The following is a 21593-nucleotide window of genomic DNA, read 5'->3' as shown; positions in this document are numbered from 1 at the left end:
CTCCTCAAAGACTTTATTTGTAAACATTCTTTAGTTAAACAAAATGACTAGAAACACATTGACAACAACAAAAATCCACCCCATGCTATACACAAAATACATATGGAAAGCCAAGAGATCAGAAAAGTTAAAAACAAAAGAACAGACAAAGATATGCCAGGAAATGAAAACATAAAGGAAGCAGGGGTGTGATCTTGTTTCCTGACAAGGTAGAAATCAGACCAAAATGCATTACAAGTGACAGGTGAGTTTATATGACAGAGGCTAAAGTCGCAATGAAGATAAAACAGCTATTAATATGGAACCAATGACTCAACAACTTTCATACATCAAAAAACTTAAGGAGATTCAAGAAAGAATACCCAGGACGACAGAAAGATTGCACATAAAATGTAAGCAATATAACAATTTCTTTTATAAAACCAATGGAAAAAGTATATGGACTATTAGTATTCAGAATCCAATGGCACATTAAAAAGAAAATACACCATGACTAAATGAGATTTTTGCAAGAGAGTTCAATATTTAAACATTGATTATTATAATTCATCATATGTATATAGCTAGAAAGAAAATTCATATGATATTTCTACAAATGTATAAAAATATTTGAAAATTTTAACACTCATTCACAATAAAATATACTCAATAAAGTAGAAATGAACGGCTATTTTCTTAAAAAGAGATGACAGATTGATAGAGCCAGCTTCTTAATTAGTAGAGAAACATCAAAGGTTTTTCTGCTAAATCTGGGAACGAGTAAAGGATGCCTACTATAATTACTATTATCTAATAATATATTAAAGGTATTATCCAATATGTGATACACAGAAGAGCATTAAAGGCAAAAAAATTCATATACAAGAAGTAAATACTACTTCTTTTTGCAAGTGGCAGGATTATAAATCTGGAGAAACCAAGAATCAATGGGAAAACTCCCCAAATTTTATAAACCTATTTATAAAAGAAAGCTTTAAAAAAAAGCACCTTTCATGAATACTCCCCAAAGAAGAAGTAAAAGAAGACCCATTTTTGACCCACCTTTTTTCCTACATAGGAAAATTCTATATTACAAAGATAAATTTAATTTATTATCAAGAAAAATACCATAATATATATTTTTTTTAGCAAGACAAATCGGTTATAAAGTTTATTTGAAAGAAAAAGACAAAAATAGCTATTACAATTCTGAAAGGAAGAACAATGATATTGTATTAGCCCTACTCAGTAGAAAAACATATTAAAACCCTCTATAATTAAAATAACATGGTGCTAGCTCATAAATAGACAGAACAATGGAACAGAGCAGAAAATCCAGAAATTCATGCAATTGCATTTGCATATTTAAGTATATTGAGATAACCAGACGTCTATCTAGTGGAAGATAAAATTCAAACTCCCTCACTCTCTGCATTAGGATAAATTCCAAATAAATTCCACATTTAGATATTAAAAACAAAAACATATAACTACTAGATACATGGGACCCAACAATGTAAGCTCTAAAGACACAAAGGAGATACACTTCCCTGGCCGCCCCCATCATGGGCAAAAGTCAAATTCATCAAGTCCCCAAGGGACTTTCTGATGAAGCGATTGCCAATTTGCAAGTTGAAGAACTAGGTTTATAGTAATTAGAGAGAGAGATAACAAAATATTACCATTGTTAAATGGTAAATTCTTAGTGGTTGCACTGATGACTCTTTTTTTTTTTTAAAGTTTGTGTTTTTCCATTGTTTTCTAAAATTTCTGCAAATATTACTTCATCACAAAAAAAGTCAATAAATGTCATTGGTCTTGACGAGTTTGGTATGACAAATTTTCTTGCCTTCGGAAGACAGAAAACTCTTCGTGTTCCTCTTGTTCTCATCGGCCATTCACCTGTGGTGGCAACACTTTCATTTAAATTATATCCAACTATTTCTTATTGAAAACCTATGAATTATTCTCGGTTTTCAAGGTGGATAAGATGGAATGGAAGTGTCCAAAATGAAGAATTCTCCACATTCAAGATAGTCACAACTCCACAAGGGAGACATCAATGAAATACTTATGGAATATTACATGGCAGTAAAAAATGTGGACAGAAGGTGTGGTATATGCTATAATTGCTTAAGCATTCAGAGAACATGATCCACCCCTTCTCCCAGCATGTCTTAGAATTTTCTTGATGATATAAATAGCCTAATTTGCTTGTTAAACTGTTTCTTGGGCCCCACCCCCAATTTATGAAAGTAGAATCTCTAGAGAAGACACCTGGGGATCTGTATTTCCCAGATGATTCCAATCATTACAGAAGCTTGGGGACTTTGAGCTAGAATGACCAGCGAAGATTTGGGGACTTGCTGGAATAGATGAAAAACATTATGGTATGGGCAGAAATTGGGCGGAAAGATCAGAAGGCAAGCATTTCAGGGAAGGCTTCTTATGAGAAATAGAAACTGAGTTTAAGTCCTTATTGGCAGGACAAGGGAAATTCTTACAACCAGATGAGTCCTGGGCAAGTTGCAAAAGGGCGTTTTATAGAGGTGCTTAGCCTTCTAAGTAACAGATTTCTCTGGGTAATTAAAGTGATGTGATTTTGAGTAAAATCTGTGTGTCTCTCTTAGAGTGGAGCATGAGGTGGTATAACCTCCAGACCTTTTGAAGATTTATGTTTGGACTTGCTACTCAGATTTTGAAATGAATGCCAGAGCCAGAAGGGTATCATGTTAAATTCATTAGCAGAACCATGAGAAGCTATCACACACTTTTATCCATTTACATTAAATCCAAACCATCCATCCTCATACAATTTTTCTTTGCCTTCCCCATAGGATTAATATAAATCATGGGAGATAATTTGCAAAGAAGACTATTTAAAATTGCAGCAGAGCTGTTCATTTGTTTCTATAATTCACTTTGGTGTAAAATTCGATTATTACTGACAAATAAGCATTAGTAACTTAATCATTATGAAGAACAGACGTCTGGGCGAGGAACAAGTAAATTAGGGGATTCCCAAGTTTTTTCATCTCCATCCCCTAGTGATTCTAGAAGATTTTCAAACCTTGTAAGAGTTTAAAAAAATTTTCTCATCCTTCTTATCCTTGGATAGAATTCCTCTCATCAGTTTATTTTCAAAACAATAAATGTGTAAATACATGCCGTAAGTTTACACTCTTGCACTACTCTGTAACATTTTAAAATCCAGTGTAACTATTTCAAAGAGCTGGTCTTGATTTGTCTTCTTCTGGCACAGACCGAAGAGAGAACCACGGCCCATTGTTGGAGGCTCTGACATCTGCCAATTTGTCAGTTTTGTTTAGTTGAAATGGATCCGAGTTTGCGAGGAAGGGGGCCCTTTAGAGCAGCCAGCACTGGAGAAAATTACTTATACTTTGACCGTTAACTTCCCTGATTTTGTACCAATCGTGGTACGCTTTGTGACAGGGAAAATCACTTCGCACCAGGATTTGGTGAATCGGGGGAGTTTTTATCAAGCAAAATGGATACCAACTGGGGAGGTGGGGGTGACAGAGGTCACGGGCCAGGACGTCCTATGCTAGGCGCGAACAAGGCAGCTTTCTCCTGGCCCTGAGTGTCTGTCCTGCCCAGCCGGCGTTGAGGCCTGGTTCTGATGAGCAAGAGGAAATTCTAAAGAGCCGGAATCCGTCCTTCCCCTTGCTGAAGTTTCCCACTGTAGGTAGTTAGTATGCATTTAATCCATTCATATTCATATCAGAATCCACAGCTCTATCCAGACCCCAAAGGAGCGCTAGTAAACAGTTTTCGCAACTCAGCATTTTTTTGCACTAAGGAAGAAAGCTGGACAGCCAGTTTATAAAATGCTGACAGAAATACACAGTAATTTAGAGAGCTTCTATGCGCAGTCTTCAAGATTAACTGCCCTACATCTCCTATTATTGTTTCAACTCATCCTTCTGAAATGGTTTGGCACGTAGAGAAAAGCTGTAAAGGTGTGGTGAGCAGTGAATTATTTGCAAGCAGTATAAGAGCGGTGATAAACCTTTTAAAACTTGTATCTATAGAGCGGGCACTTCAGAAAGTAAATAGGTATAATAATGCGTCTGTGGGCTCCCCCTCTCTTCCACCTTCGCACGCATTTCTTTTCAAAGTGAAGAAAGCTTGACTAGGTAGCTGGCCTTTAAGCCTTCAATTAATTGAACAAAGATTTAAAAATTGTTCAATTGGTTTCATTAGGAAGTGTACAATGAAATAATAAAGTAAAACAAATGATATAAAGCAGAGCCACTAATTAGCTCGACATGATTGATATAGCTTTGGACCAGGCATTTGATCTCAAACAAAATGCAGTTCCTTGTTAAGAGGATTTTTAATTGATGTGCAGAGAGGTATTAGATGATGTTGGAAAATAATTACTCCGAACCTATTCATGCATTTGGCTGAACATAACAAATGAAGTTTGGGCACTGGATCTGGCGAAGTGGACACGTGCTAATTAATAACGAGAAGAACAAGCATCTTCCATGCGTTTTTAACCCAGTATTTGCTAGAAGATTGCTGAGCAATTAGGCACCATAATGAGGTTGTCATATAAACAAGATTAACATTACTCAGATGTCAGATGAGATTTCAAATTCGTGCAACCCATATGTATTTTCCGGTTGTTATAGATTGTAATGCAGAGCTAACCAATCACAATTACTGCTCCAAGTTCAGGTATGATTAAGAAAACATCGTAATGAGATAGAAAACCTTCACTATTTTCCGATGGTCAAATTAAGACTATCTTTTTAGAGTAAATAAGCAGATACACTTGATCTCATGTCAAAGCACCAATATAGAAAAGAAGAAAAAATAACTTTTCTCAAAGACATGAATATTGACTGGGGTAAATATGCTCTTCATCTCTAAAAACTTGATGAGCATATGCACCGAGTTACACATAATTTGTTAAATCTGACAAGAACGTTAAATTAGCATTTGGTTGATCTCGGCCAAATTCTTTGCTCAGAAAAATGTGTGCATGTTGACGTGAAATTAGAGGGATTTATGAGTGAATATCTGAAGGCGAAATTTGTCTTTGTTTTATATAAGACTGTTCCCCTCCACACACACACACACACACACACACGCACAATGGTAGACATGTCTTCATAGCTGAAGTGCAGCATTGATTCAAGTAGTTAGATAACTTACGCAAACAATTTAAAACTGCATTAAGGAAAACTTGAGTTTGCTGTGAGTTAAAAATATTAAATAATTGTTTAGTAGCTCAACTTACTTTTGAGTATAGAAACTCAGTTTGAATGACCATTTTAATATTTGTCTTTTGGAAAGTTCACTTTACTCAATTATTCTCCACCAATTCTTAATAGTACTGAAAACCTGATATTTCACATTAAATTATGGTATATGTGAATTAAACTTTCTAATTTCTTGCCAGACCAAAACACATGTGTGTTGTGTGCGTGTATTTATGTGTAGACTATGTGTTTGTGTGCGTTAAGGGGTGTTTGCATAGAGTGGAAGAGGGATCAGAATCAGAGAGAGTAGGAAACTCAGACTACTAGCTGGTTTCTCAGTTTCTTCATGAAGCTTTACTGCTCATCCCAGTTCATGTACAATTGTCTTTACCTGAAATGGTACCTCTTTCCAAGGCTCTTTTTGTGAAAGAATAGGTTTGAAGGCACTCTATGATTACTCTGTTATAGTTTTCCTCGATAATCTTGATTATTAATATTTATTTCTTTCCCACCTGGTAGCTGATTTTTAAAACCTAATAATTATTTGATTTTCTAACAGAAAACCTCACAAAATGGAGCAGTGATGATAGTAGGGCTTTCATGGCCCTGATCATGTCTCACTTCAGTCCCGACCTCTGTTTTTATATTTACTGCACAACGTTGGCAGCACAATGCAGAGCCCAGAGGACAAAGGCCCTTAGTGCAGGGTGGGGACAATAGAGCCTGTAGCATGAACAAGAGTGCAGGCTACATGAGAGCTCCAGGAGAGGCTGCAATCTTGTCCAGATGAGGTCACATACAGACCGCATCACTGTGGCCTGCAGGATTGGTAGGGTTCGGATGGATAAATAAGAATATGAGGGCATTCTGGTGGGAAAAGCGTGCTTTTCCCCAAAATAAATGAAGGAAGTATCTTTAATGAAGATAATACCAAAGGAACGTATTGCTGCCCAGTTCTGTGGAGACCATAACAGAAATGAGGGAGCAGAATGAGGAATCCGAAGAGTGAGCTGGCCTCTAACCAAAGGACGTGTCATGAGTTTTGATCTGTGAACTTGGGCATACCTAAGTAGAACTTGAGAGGCCCCCTCCCCTTGGGGGAAGCACCAAACCATCTGAATAAATACCACAGAGCAAAAATGAACAAACAGAAAAAGCCTCGGAATTTAAGTGAAAGGTTGATGCATCTTAAATACGACCGTTGAGTGCGTCATAACACTGTTCAAAGGAAACGCTGCGGATGTTTAAAGACCCTTCTGTGTTTGAAGTCTAAGTAATTACATGGGTTATTATACTGTATAATGTTAAGTGAAAAGAGAATTATTGACAATATAATTACAAATTATGACCATGTTAAATAATATGGATGGAAATAAGACTAGAAAAAAGCCAGAATGCTAAAATCGGCTCTGTTAAGAGTGGTGAGATTACGGGTCATTTATCTCTTCTTTTCCAAATTGCCCGTAAATTTTAAAATTTATTTTTATAATGAACACATTAAACAAATTTACTACACTAACTTATTCCAGAGTAAAAGTGGAGAAACTTCTGGAAGGCAATTGGAATTCTCAGAGTTCTGTATAACTGGAAACTTCAAGCTGATGGACAATGCTCCACGACTTGTATGGCCTCAAAGAATTTCAAAGTGAATGGTCACCTCCACTTGTGAGAGTAGGTTGTCTTTTCACTGCAGTTGTGGGATGAGACATGCTCAAGTGGGTTCTACACCTCCACACAGAGAACGTGAGTTTAACAGACAACCAATACCTCTAGAAGACCTGGTCTTGGAGGAACTGGGCAAATTTGGCTGCTCAGAGAAGGAGCAATGGCCCCAAATCGGTGCCTGTAGAGTTGACAGCTTTTGATCTCTATCACCTGTGAAGCTGTAAAGGCAGCATCAGATAAGATTGAAAAGCAGCTCTGTTTGAAACCTGCTTGAAGATTTAAAGAAAACTATTTGCGGTGGGTAGTTATCCTCCTTTGTGCAAGGAAAGTCACAAGCGTAAATTTCCTTCTTTGTGCCAGGAAGGGCTCTGGGAAATGAAGTTTCTTTCTGCAATTAGTTTAACATCAAACATTGAACTAAGACAGAGCCAGTGGCTCTCAAAGTGGGATCCTGGACCTGTGGCCGCAGCATCACCTGGGAATTTGTTAGAAGTGCAGAAGCTCAACCTAATGAATCTGAAACTCTGGGAGCAGGAACCAAGAACCTGTTTTCATGTGACATCTGAGTCGTTCTGGATTCTGCTTGCTAAAATTTGAGAGCCACTGACATGAGTGTAATGGTAAGGGGCATGATTTGAACCAACTGCGTGGGTTTAGATCCTGGCTCTATCACTCACTAGTTGGATGAACTTAGCGCGAGTGGAGGGAGACATGGAATTTCAAAAATTTCATGGGCCTCATTACTGAATAAGAAAACCATGGGTAAAGAATTTGACTTCTTTTGAATTTTATTTCCTGTTAGTGGAGTACTCATCTTTGATCACTCTTAGACTAGACTATTTGAGTGATAGCTTTGTAAGTGTTACATTTATTTTTAAAAGTGGGAAAAAAATTAAAAAAAGAGTTGCAGAGTATAGATTTTATGAGAGAAAAACCACGTTATGGTTTTCCACGATCAGCTATGTTCCACCCACGTGGGAGCCTGGAAAGAGAAAACTCCACAGGTAAAAAGAAAAAGTTCATAAAAGGTGGGAAAACAGACGGAACGAAGACCGGCCTGGCCTTGAGATCCATAAGAAATGTAGGTAATCGGCTGGGAACAGTAAGAAATGGACAGATTCCTGGAGGGGAATCCTCACGAAAACTCAGCAAACAACTGAGTTTTAAACTATGATTCTTTCTAACACTTTTTCTACAGCTTTCACCAGGCCATGGTAGCCGGGCCAGCTACATAATTTGCAGAACTCAGTGTGAAATTAAAATGCAGAGACCCTTGTTCAAAAGAAAAAAAAAATGCCATTAAAGGTAGTAAAATATTAAGTCTTTTCCTTTCTTCTGTCCTGTCTCTCAACTTGTCAAGGTGGTTTTTTTTTTTTTTTGCTTTTTAATACTCTTCTGAGTAAAGAAAAATGAAAATTTATATTAACATGAAATTTTGTGTTCATCTTTATATGGTATAGTGTTAGTTTTAAATGCAAATAGAGCCTTTAACGCCTAAGTGGAATCACCAAATGCACACATTTTTTTTCTAATGGCTTGTCCCTGGAGGATGCCTCAAGTTGGCTAGAAAAGACAAAAGGAAACCAGATTCTCAAACGTTAGGAGGAAGAGTGTCCCCAGGGTACAGGGCGGGGCTGAGGGAGCTCTGTCTCCTGCTCGGGATGTTCTCGGGTCGTACCGGCTGTCCAGGCGTCTGGGAGATTCCTGCCCTGCAAGTCTGACAAACTGAGTGCACTCAGGCCTGGCAACTGCTGGGTTTGCCTCCTGCCAAAAACTGGAGTTACAGTCTAGGCCCCAGCCATGGCGGGAAGATAAGCGAGGCATCTCCCTTTCCCATGGACTCACTGCCCCAGCCCCTGGCAGATGACGACCTCCAGGTGCAGGAGTGCACTCAGTACCTGGATTGGGGGTGACCAAAATGCTCGTCATCCCTGTTGAGTTACCCAGAGAATGTGCCAGAGCCAGTAGAATGTGGCAATGCTCACGCCTTAGTCCCCCTGGGAGATGCAGCCGTGGGTCCTTCCAGCAGCAACAGTCTTACCGTCCCAGGGTTGGGGTGGGGTGGGGGGAAGTGAGGCATACCACATCGTGGCGCCAGCGCGGGGAGGCTTCAGGGGGCGGGGCTTCGAGTGTACCAGAGCTCCCTGTTGTCCCTCCACTCTTACCCTCCCCGCTGTCTGATTGGACGCCACTTACATAACACATAGTCAAAGATAAAATTAAGAATTTTAAGGCAGCAATTTCAGAGTATTAAATCACAAGCATGGGGCCCTCCTGAGCACGGGGCCCTGGGGGACTGCGTGGTCACTGGCCCGTGAGGCCGGCTCCGTGTGATGAATGTGGGGAGCTTGCAGGTGAGTCAGGTAGCAAGATGCCTTGGAGAAGGTGACTCAACCCATGTTATTTGTATTTGGAATCTATTCTCTATTTGAGAAAGGAGACTTATAAATGGGACTTTATTTAATTAAATGTGGCCTGACAATTTGGTCAAGCATCTGATTGAAACAATTTACTGCACTACTTCATCAGATCAAGGGCTCTAAAATATGGAAGTTTTCATACTCTTTGCGGCGTGTAAGAATGCAATTTCTTACTGATAAGGAGAAACTTTGGACTATACCGAACTTGAAATTATAGGGAAAGGAGCACAAACTCTTATGATTTAAGAAAATTGTGGGTACTCAGAATTCCATCCAGTGTGTGGCAACTGGATTTTACAGTTTACATTCATTTCTCATTGCTGACCTTCTTTGGAATGAAATGACATCACCAGGGATGTGTGTGTGTGTGTGTGTGTGTGTGTGTGTGCGCGCGTGCGTCCGCGCATGTCTGTGTGTGTGCTCGTACGTAACTATTTGAAGTAGATTTATTTCAAAGACATTCACAGTTATACACATGAATCTTGTTTCAGACTTTTCTGGCTGCCTTAGGAGAACCGAATTCAGAGCTCGAACAGTCCACGGCATCTAAAATGCGCCCACCTATTTACTATCCTTGATTGACGTTTCCTGAAGCATGATGGTTCAGTCCATCAGGGCTCGCCAAGGAGACAATGTGCGGATCCCAGAACCATCGTGACATTTCTGGCTCTGTAGGCAAACCCAGGCCAACGTTTGGATCATAATCTTTTTAATGACGCAGCTAAAATCAAAGCCAGGTGCTTCTCCCAGTGGTTCAGACCTGGAGTCAGATGCAAGATGTACAAAGATCAAAGCCCAAACTGTCACAGAGGAAGATAAGCTGCGAGAGGCACTCCGGAGCGCCTTCTTTGATTTACATTGTTGCAACATTCTCTCCGACCTCCATCTTTTTTTTTTTTTTTTTTTTTTCTTTTTCACAGGTGCTTCATCTGTGCAAGCGAATTCAATGTTTCCATGTTGAGTCCAAACTTCTCAAACTTCTGGCTGGTAATGGTATGCATTTTGGCGTAAACTCTATTTTAATGACTAAAAAAGTCAACTATTTCCTCAGGACTTTTGATCATAGAGAATAACTCAGTTTGCCAAATTTTATTGTTTTCATCGACTTGTTCCCCAGACTGACTTTTGCCTAGCAATTATATGCATAAAAATCATACTCTTGTATACGTCCGAATACACTACTTTTGAAATACGTATGCACATTTTAAATAAGAGGCTATATTTCACCGATGGTTAATGAAAAACTCATTCAGGCATAAAAAGTTCTGATCCTATGGTCCTTTCCTGAAAAAGATGCCACTTAGTGCCTGCCGTGTGCCAGAGACATTGCAAATGGTCTCTCCTGCACCCTTCACCTCAGCCCTGTGAAAGACAGGATATTCCTGCCCCCAAGTTCGCAGAGACACAAGTTGAACTAGTTGCCTAGTCATATTACCTAATGTGAAGCGGAATGAAGATGCAGACAGACAGTAGTCCCTGGACTCTAAATCCCTTGCTTACTGTCGCTGTCCTCTTTCCTGGAATGTCTAATTTTTTCCAAGGGAATGCACCTTTCTGCTTCGTTTTTTTTTTGCTAAGAAGAGAGATCACTCCCTTCCTTCTTCACCCTCCCCAAAACATGAACCCTGGGGCAATAGTCTCCCTTTAGGAGATTTCTCAAGCTCCTCCAGTCCTCTGGATCGTCTCTCTGCCTTCATGTTCTGGTGACTTCATCTTCCCACTACAATACCTGTGAGGGAGGAAGGCGGGGAAAGAGACTGAGAGGGTTATATTCTCTGCCAGTTTATCTCCTCTCTCTTCCAGGCTCTTTCCTCTTCAGTGAGTCATTTACTTTGAATAAATAGTTGCTTTGCTGAGCAAAGTTTCAGTAATTTTTACAGATTTTTTTTTTTTTTTCGGTAACATAACCAGGATCTTTCCTTTCTGGATGTGTTTAGGCTTATTATGAACATAGCATAAAACAATGCTAGAATCTTGAAGTTTCATCCGGAAAAAGTAGCAAGCGCCTAAAGAATGAGCCTTCCAGAAGGCGCCAAAGGTAGACCTCCCACAGGTATCTTTACATGGTAGTTTAAAGTATGTTCTCACCGATTGCCTTCTTTTATCCTCCACCATCTGTGTGAAAATAACCAGAATGAGTGATTATCATTCGTATTTTTCAGATTAAAGGCACCGAGACCCAAGTTTTAGAAAATCAGTGGTGGAGCCAGGATTAGAACTCATCAGCTCCTGGGCAGCTGGGCTGTACCATTTTAGCTGTGGACCCTGCAGCTTCTCTTCATGAAGGACCCGTCTCTGCCCTTTCCTTGGCCTGGGGCCACTGCTCCCTCCAGCCATGCTTTGATCTGTCCGTTCTCTGCCCTTTCTCAGCCACATGCATCTTTGATATAAAAGAAAAGTGAGAAAAATAAATTTGCAGCGAAAACAAATCGTACAAGTCTGAGGAAACATTTTTATCAATATTTGGGACTTTTGTTTGATTATTTTTTTGGATGTTTGTGCAGTTGTCTATGTGTCTTTTGTTGCGAGCCTGTATCAATATTTTTTGTTTTAAGGGGCAAGTTCCTAGAGAGAGAGGGAATTGTATCTATTTTTCTTTTCCAGCTTTTTGCAAAAGGGCCAAACCATGTGGTTACTTACCAGAATTTTTTCGATGTCAGATTTTCTCTGCCCCCCTCCCAATTTTGTTCTAATTCTTTTAGGGAGAAGAAAAAAAGAAGAAGAAGAAGAAGAATTCTTTGACTCTAGGAAGTATTTGTTTAAATAATATTTCTTTGAAAATTCCCAGCTGTGCTCTAGTTCTGGACATGTGCAGCTCATCCTCATTTGATTCTGCCTTCCATTTCAAGAGAAATAAGAGAACTGAAGACAAAGATGGACCAAAGGAGTTAGCATGAACTCAAAAATACTATTTTGCTGGTAATATATTTTATTGTGGGCCTTTGTTCTCTGAATATTTCTGACCTTTTAATTATGAAAGATGACAACAGAGGATAGACTCCTTTGGGAGTTCCTTGAAAGCACAAATAAATTATATATATATAATAGAGAAAATGTATTATTTTAAGTTTGACAATTTTCACCAAGTGGTGACCCTTCCAGGCGCAGCCATCCTTGTTTCTTCTGGGAAGATAAGTATCCGATGACCCTGATGACAGAATATCAGTCAAAAAGGAGAAAAATTCAGCCGGTGGTCTAAATATTTGATCTCCACGATGCCAAGTAGCTGGGTGCTATAGTCTGAACATCATGAAAATGACCTGGCTTCTTTGTGGCAAAAATCTGAGCCTGGCTGTGGTTGTATTTGAAAGACTCATTTGTATTGATGCAGCCCCATGAGTTAGAATGCAGATTCTGACCTATCCTTTTCCTAAACTCAAGGAGATAGCTCAGGGAGGGGTGTGCATTCCACCTGCTGCTGGGGCTCCAGGCTCCTTCAGGGTGGGGCCTGCTTAGTCAATGATACCCATCACTGAGAACCCCACCCCACCCGGGGCCTCTGATGAGTAGCCCTGGGGCAAACAGGTGCCTTGCCAAGCCCTCTCAAGCTGAGGGTAGATCTTACTTGAAAAGTAGCAAGGACAGGAGATTAGCCAGAGGCTCCAGTTGGAGCCAATGACTCTTGTGTAGACCAGGAAGGGGGGACACCGTTGTCTCACAGGAATCTTGCACAGGGCTCTCCGTTCCTTTATTTTCCCCACTCTAATCGCTGCTCCATACAATGGCCACAATGATTCTTTTAATATTGCAAATTAGATCATTCAGATCATTGCTCCTGCGACCACTGCAGAGAGAAAACAATCTGATCTCTCCCATGGCCTACAAACCCACACTTCACCTGATTCCTGGCTGGTTCCCGCCACTCTCCTGTCTAATCTGGGCAAAGCCCTTCCCTAGTTCTCTAAATATTCAACCTCTTTTTGACCTCAGAGCCTTTGTCAAAGCTCTCCCCTTTGTCCCTAATGCTCTTCTTTCTTCCCTGCTCTTCACCCAGCTCCAGCTACTCATCCTTCAAGTCTGGGCGTAAATGTTACTTTTCTGGAGCGTGTCCCCAGGAGCTCCAGTTGAAATCAAGTCACTGCTCTCTCTTTCCCTCACAACACATTGTCTTTTTCTTTCCTAGAAGTTATTACACCTTTGGTAGTACATATTTATGTGTGAGTGTGTGTAATTCCCATCTTTCCTGCTTGGCCATAAGCTCCACGAGGGCATTTGTGGAAAATCCACAGGACAGAATGAGTCATAAAAGAGGGGTTTCTTTTTAATGTTTCTTGTCCCATTATCCAGCTATTTCTTTTCATCTCCATAAGGTTTCCCAAAGGTTCTATGGTGTTCAATCTTTTTTTTTCTTTTGTAGAGAAAGGATCAGATCATGAGCGACCTCAGTATTTATCAAAACTGTAAATGTGGGGCCTACTGTATAGTTCACATCTATAATAAGACATGAAAATTTGAGGCAAAATGAGTCGATTACTTGGTTGATTCATTCTCCTCCTCTCTAGATGTTCATGTGTGTGTACCTCCGGACAGCAAAAGTGGATTTGACTTTGGTATAACTTCACTTGTCAGTCCATGAACATTTTAAAAGTGGAGAAGAAACAAATCTCATCATCTTGTGATCATCAAGATTTTGACCTTGACCACATTTACTTCTACAGTATATTTTCCTCCAGACTAGTTTGTCAGAGTTCTTTCTATGGGCATTTCCCTTGGATGGTTATTTCTGATTAGTCTCTACAATTGAATTGATAGGAAACATAAAATTAACAAATGAAGCCTTCTGGAAACTCCACCTTCTAAGCCTCTTAGTGAACAGATCTGGTATCTTCCTAAACAAAACACTCAGGGGTATTGGGAACTAAGGGTATGGGCTCTGTAACTGGAGGAAACATGTTCAAATGTTTTAACTATGGGGAAAGTGACAGAGCCTTGGTAAATTGGGGACAAGAGGATCTACAACACAGAGTTACTGTGAGAATTAAATGAGTTTAAAAATGTGAGGTGCTTAGAATAGTGCCTGTCACACATTATACATTCAAGAAAAGAATGTTTTTCCTTCTTTCCTTCCTTCCTTCCTTCCTTCCTTCCTTCCTTCCTTCCTTCCTTCCTTCTTTCTTCCTTCCTTCCTTCCTTCTTTCTTCCTTCCTTCCACCCTCCCTCCTGCTCTTCCCCTCTCCTCTCTCCCTCCTCCTCCTCACCTTTTTTAAATTTCTTAATCCTCAAACTCCACCTGATTCTACTGTTCACTCAGAACTCAGGTAATTAAAAATAAGCAAGTAAATGCTTTCAGACTGTAGAAATACATATATATATATTCAATCAATATTTAATTTTCTTGAAATTTATTATTGTTGCAAAAAAATTTTTGACACAAGGATTGCATAAGTATACCTTTGGAGGCATGGTTTTAAGTTTGTTTTTTACTTTAATTTATATATACATTATAGAAGCAATTCATTTTTTAAAAAATGATTGCAGAATACATACAATAGAATGTATTTAAAAAGGAAGGACACATTTTAACATGTTCTACAACATAGATGAACCTCGAAGACATTATGCGAAGTGAAATAAGCTAGTTACGAAAGAACAAAATATTTTATGACCCCACTTACATGAGGCTGTAGGGGAAGAAAAATATCATTTTCCTCCATCCTTTTTAGCTCTCAGCCAGGGGCCTTATAACAAAAGACATATTAACAAGAGAACAGCAAATACATCTATTTAACATAAGTTTCCTGTGACACGGGAGCCTTCTTAAGAAAATGAGGACCCACGGAAGCTGTGAACTTGAGCGTTTGTCTGCTAGGTTTGCTGAAGAGTGGAGAGTCAAGGGAAAATGCGGTAGGCCAAGGTGATAGGTGTGGGCTAAGTGTAGTAAAGTGCAAAAACATGGAGGCCTGTCAACTTCCTCTCAGTGTCCCTCTGTCCTCAGAGATAATGATGCTGTCTTCCTTTGGATACGGCAAGGGCACCTCTCACATGAGAGTCTTATGACTTGTCTCAGAGGAAGGTCAGAAAATCCTTCCTGCACCTCAAATTCTTTCAGCTTGAAATATCCACTACGCCAAGGTGCATTATTTCAAGGTAGCGTGTCCCAAGCTCTGTCAAGGTACCAAGGGTAATCAATTTCATAGACACAGAAAGAACTGTGGTTTCCAGACACTAAGAGAGAGAGAGAAACAAGGAGTTAACTATAAATGGGTACAGAGTCTGAGAAAATGAAAAAGTTATGAAAATGGGTGGTGGTGATGGTTGCACAACAACGTGAATGTACTTAATACCACTGACTTGTACACTTGAAAATGATTAAAATGTGAAATTTTATGTTATGTATATTCTTTCATAAATTTAAAAAAATGTTTGCAAGTTCAATACAAATCAAAAGTCTCCCTTTATTTGTTTCCTCCATTCCTTAATCTCACTCTCCTCTTGAGAAGTAATTCCTATAATAGTTGGCTTTACTTTATTCAGTTAATATATCTTGGATCTTTTAATAATGGTTCTGAATAGTCTATATTCTGCATACGCCATAATTTTTTCAGCCATTCCACATCTGATAGGAATTCAGATTGTTTCCAACTTTCCATCACTACAAAATACCACCATACATCTTTGTACAGGAATCTCTGAGCAAGTATGTCATATTTCTATTGTATAGATTTCTAGAAATGGAATTGCTGGATCAAAAGCCAAACAATTTTAATATGAAAAACAATACAAAAATTTCTTTAAAAATGCTATCCATTTGTATCAACGAGATATGAATGAGCTCATGTCTGATAACACTAGATATTCATAATCTTTAAAATTTTTCTGTTGGGTGGAAGTAGTACAATTATTCTTCTAAATAAAAAGTCACTAAATACTAGTAAAATGATTATATATTCACATGTTTATTAGGTTTACATTCTTTTCTCTGTTTTCCCCTCATTGTTTACCTTTTCCTTACTGATTTACAAAATATTCTTTATATATTAAGAATGCAAAATATTTGTCTATTATAGTATCCACATGTATTTTCTTCTGATTTTCTGCTTATCTTTTCTTTGCTTATCTAGTTTTATGTACAAAAATTTATATGGAATTACAGTGTCAAATTTGTCAGTGATCTGGGTATTTTTTTTTTTTTTTGGACTTCTCTACTACCCTTCATAGTGGAAAATTTTTTTAATAATGTATATAGTTTGTTTCAATGTATTTAAATATCATCAATTTGTATATTTGCAGATGTATAGAGTGAGATAGTAGCCAATAATTTTGCAGTTCCTTCAAGTTCTGTCTTTATCATGATGCTTTAAATTTGGTTTTACCGTGTGCTCAGGAGAAGATCATTCAGAATAGTCGTGGATTTGGACTTCTCCCCATACAGGGTCTCGTGCTGCAACTCCTTCTTGAGTGTCTATTTAGTTAAGCAGCTATTGAAATAACCTTCTCTGGCACGTTCAATTCTTCTCTTGCTACTTGAGGGTGTGTTTGTGCTTTTTGTGTTTGTTTTTATTTTTAGAAATCATTCAGGGGGGAAAAAAAAGGTGCTGCATTATCCTAGCAGATATCAGAAGAACAAAGTGTTTCTAAAAACAGCTTTTGTGCTGGTGACTGCTTTGTGAAGAAATTTCATAACCAAAGGCCTGTGAACAGGACTGATTATTTCAGACAACTGTGGTTCCTGTGTAGATTCCTCCTGCAATGTGTGAACCACACTACTAATTTACTCTTTGACCAAATGCTCCTCCTCCGTAATATGCAATACTCCCCTAAAGCTTGGGAAAACAGCTTTAAGCTTCTCACTTCTTTAGTAAAGAACTTCTCAGTTGATTTCAAGTGAAATGCCAACAGTCTCACTTTTTTTCAAACACACTTCACAGCCATGGCTGTATATCCACTTTAAAAGTGTATGTTTTGTGGGTGGGGGTGCGGTGTGCTTTGAGCAGTTGTCAGATGTTTTATTTTTGGAAAATTCTAAATAGCATTTTGTAAGATAATTAAGGGTTGCTCAAGTTTCTTTCAGAATTTTTTTTAAAAAAGGTATATTTTACCTCCTTTGCACGTTTTTGCACTCAGTACTTCATTTGTCACCTCTTTCTCTATTTTATAAATCTTTTAATTAATGGTGTTTATTCTCCTCTCAGTCTGGTCTGAGTCGTGTTTTTATGATCATATTATTAGGAAGCGATAACATGTGTGGATTTTTTTTTTTTCCCCTGTATCTGGGCTTGTTAATCACTATGGAAACAAGCAAATATTTACATGGCCCAGATACTGATTCATACCTACTGTTTATTTCGACATTATAAAGTTACCGTTTGAATGTAAAGAATTCCTCCTGAATAGTAAAGTGGTCTATTGTACTTTATTTACATTTGTAATTTTCCCATCAGAAATTAATCCAGTAACTAAAACTCCATCAAATTATAGCCATTTCTGAAAGAGTCATTTTTGCCAAGGAATGACTCAAAATCAAGTGCTAGATGTTTAAAAATGGTTGTTTTAAATTTTAACAGGGACAACTTTCCTAAAACAAAAAATTCACCTGACATTAGTAACACCAACATGTCGCATGAAATAATATCAGTACTGCCCTGCACATAAGATGGTGAATCTCAAAAGGATTACTTAAAAGACATTTTATTGTCTACAGCCATGCCACCCTGAACAAGCCCACGCCTGTCTGATCTTGGCTGCTAAGCAGGGTCAGGCATGGTTACTACTTGGGTGGGAGCCTACCTAGGAAGCCTAGGTGCTGTAGGCATAAAAAACAAGGGATTGTAAGCTGACAAGGTCCTTGCAACCTGTGAGACCCACCAAGGGTTGCCTCGCCTAAAATAAAAAGGGCATTTTATTAGGATCCCAAAGAAATAGCTAGCAAGAAATGTAAGCCCTGGAATTCGACCTCTTGGGGACATTTGATAATTTCCTCTGATAAAAAAATTACTTCGCTCTCTCTTTCACGCTCCATTTGAATTGTCTTCTTTTTCTAGGGGCAATCTATTTTTTAATTATTATTATTATTATTATTATTATTATTTGTTTTATTTTATTTTATTATTTATTTTATTTAAAAAGTTTTTTAAACGGGAGATCCGAAAAGTTGTAGTATATATTGCAGAACAGTGGCTCTCAATCCTGTATGAGCATCGGTATCACTGGACAACTTGTTACAACACAAATTGCCAGGCTCCTCTTCCCAGAGCCTCTGATTCAGTATGTCTGGGTGAGACCATAGAATGGTCCAGGCACCACACTTTAAGAAACCTTACTCTAGAGTCTAATATTTTTTTTTTGTTCTGTTAACCAAGTTGAGGTTTTTATAAACACTACAGAATGTTTAGAAACAATATTTAAAATGACTATGCAACATACTTAGCAATAGAGTTGGAGTTTCACAAAATGTAAACAACATGGGTTCATGACTCTAATAAAGCTAGGAAGTGGTACCTTAGAGGTCCAAGCCTCAGAGTGGTCCATACAGATGAGTCAGGAGCCCAATGATAGCACAGCCATAATCTTGTAATAAAAAGAGCTTCTCAAAAAACTGTGGAAGCATTTCATCTTATTAATCTATTCCATTGAACTCTTACATAACACAAATGCATAATTACATGGTGTGTGGGTTGGGCGAGCAGAGATTGAATCTGTGAAGATTGACTATCCTTACATTTTTCATTAATATTGCCTTACCCTTCAGAAAGACTGATTAGAGTTTACCGTAGTACTCATTTCTATAGAATTGATTGTGAATCTTAGTGTCTCATTTTACCCAAAAACATCGTTAAGGTGGCATATCTTGGAGAAGCATGTTCTAGCAAGAAAAGACTAAGATTTGGGATCAGAAGATCTGGAAGATTTGTGGTTCTGTTTTTTACTTATAAAAGATCTTGGACCCACTCCTTATTTTTTTCTAGATCTTCACATCCTTACCTATAAATCGAGGCTCATAATATTGATTCCATTGAATCAACAAGTAATTATTGAATGTTTACCACATACTGTGCTATGCTGCGGTGATGTTAAAAAGAGCAAGGGCATGCTTCCGACCTTCAAGGCATCCACAGAATTATCATAATGAATAAATGAAAGGTTTAGGAAACTATAAAGGCCTAATATACAATATTATTGTTCCTTGCATAGCAGTTGGCCCTGAACGTGGACGGAAGGTGCCTCATCTATTCATGGAAAGACGTAAGACAGAACGACACTATGATACATGGAATCCTTTCCTGGGGAAAAGTTGCTGCCATTGATTTTAGCATCAAACCAGTGGGTTGCAATTGCACCAGGTATTTGTCCTCAAACTACCTTTGACCTCTGGAGAATTTAAATTATATTTTCATTTCAAGAAAATATTGATTTGGCTGAAAACCAGAGATTCTAAAAAGAATGGTGGGAATATTTGTTCAGCAAACAGCATTCAGATCTGCGATGTGAAAAGTAAACTTAATAAAGTTTAACATAGAGAAAAACATGGAAGAAACACGCGTTAAAGCTTTCTTTTTAACATCAAATGATTTGAAGTCATAACAAATAGTTGTTTTTTTCTGGTTTGTTTTGGTTTGTTTTGCTTTGCTTTTTAATAAATAGGACTCTTAAACTGCGGCTCAGAATAGAAGGTAGATTTCTCCATATCTAAGGAGGCTGGGCACTTGGTAGCATCGAAAGCCCTGGGTTTCACATCTTATTGAATTTTATTCTGGTAAAGCAATTTCATTCTTAAATTGAACATGTCATTTCTTTTTTATTAAATTTCCTCGTTATTCTTTCACCTCAGGTTTTTATGTTGCCTCCTATTTATTTCTGGACTTCTTCACTCAAAATGTAGGAAAGCACAAGTATTTATATCAAGTCCCATGTACCCTGTGCCTGTCACTTAGACCCTAACCTAAAAGGACAGAACTCACAACCAAAATGACTCATACTGGGGAACTCGAGTGAAGCTCAGAGAGAGAGTCTATGTCTGGCAGAGAGAAATGGCACTAATGTGTCACCACATCTTATGCAGGTCTCATTTCAGTGTGTTTTAGGGAAAGGTGACACAAACATGGCATCGCTCGACCAACATTATTTTGCAAGATGCCCAAGGTCTTCCTGTGAAACACCAAACAATAACTTAAAAGAGAAAATTGGCTGAACTACTTGTTTAACGTGTCCTTTGTTTTGAAATGGTTCAGCTATGTTTCTGTGTTTTTTTTTTTTTTTTAGTAATTTTTTTTTTCTTTAGATTCGGTTTTTGTTGTTAAACATCTACTTTTTTTTTTTTCTGTTTGGAATTCTGTAATTCTTTCTTCTTTACCCCCACTACTCACAACACATTTGTAACCCTGCCAACATATCCAACGTTTCCCTGAATTTGTTGATGTTTTCCCTATGTACAGTCAGTTCTTAACGCCTTTCAGTAAGTAATCTTTGATACCATTGTTTATTCCTTAAGAAGAGACATCGCGCTCACAATCTTCACTGCGGGCTTTGGGGCCAGCTGTTTGTTCTCTCCTACAACTCTGCCTCGTTTTCCCACCGGTCCCTGCTCAGTACCTCTTATCTAGTTTAACTAGTTTGCTTCCTAGAATCGCTCTCAATTGACTAATTTCAGTGTTATTTATGCTATCCATTTTCAATAAGTTAAATAATTTTCAGTCTTCTAAATCCAGCATGTCAACTGCTTCCTCTAGAAAGACTTCTGGAGGGAGGCAGATATGTAGACCGTCCTTGGTAGATACTGTGCAACGCACAGTGTATCAATGCAGGGAAATCCTCATACATTTAATTATCTAATTGCATAGAATTACCTTGGCCCCTTATTATGTTTTTTGCTTCTCTTCCTTCTCCCTTCCTTCTCGTCTTCTTTCTTCTTTTCTCCTTCTTTCTTTTCCTCCCTCCCTTCCTTTCTTCCTTCCTTCCTTCCTTCACTCCCTCCCTCTCTCCCTCCCTCCCTCCCTCCCTCTCTTCCTCCTTCCTTCCCTCCTTCCCTCCCCCCTCCCTCCCTCCTTCCTTCTTTCCTTCCTTCCTTATTTTTTTTCTTTCTTCTCTCCTTCCCTTTCCCTATCTCTATCGCTCTCTTTCTTTCTGCTGTCTACTCTCCTTTTACTTAGACTCCCCAAAACATGGATGGGGGAAGAAAAGAAGGAGCAAGCCTCATCCATCTGCTGTTTTGATGATTTCGTTAGCACTATGGCCTACACATCAAGAGATTGTCTTAAAAAAAAAAGACTAAAATGAGCTGTATTATTCAGAATACCTGGATTTCAGTAGACAGTGAAGATTTGATCATCTATTTTAGTACCTCTTCATGTAGAACAAAGAT

Source organism: Rousettus aegyptiacus, unplaced genomic scaffold (genome assembly GCF_014176215.1).
Source record: "Rousettus aegyptiacus isolate mRouAeg1 unplaced genomic scaffold, mRouAeg1.p scaffold_m13_p_12, whole genome shotgun sequence".
NCBI lineage: Eukaryota > Metazoa > Chordata > Mammalia > Chiroptera > Pteropodidae > Rousettus > Rousettus aegyptiacus.
Note: the sequence above shows the minus strand (reverse complement) of the source record.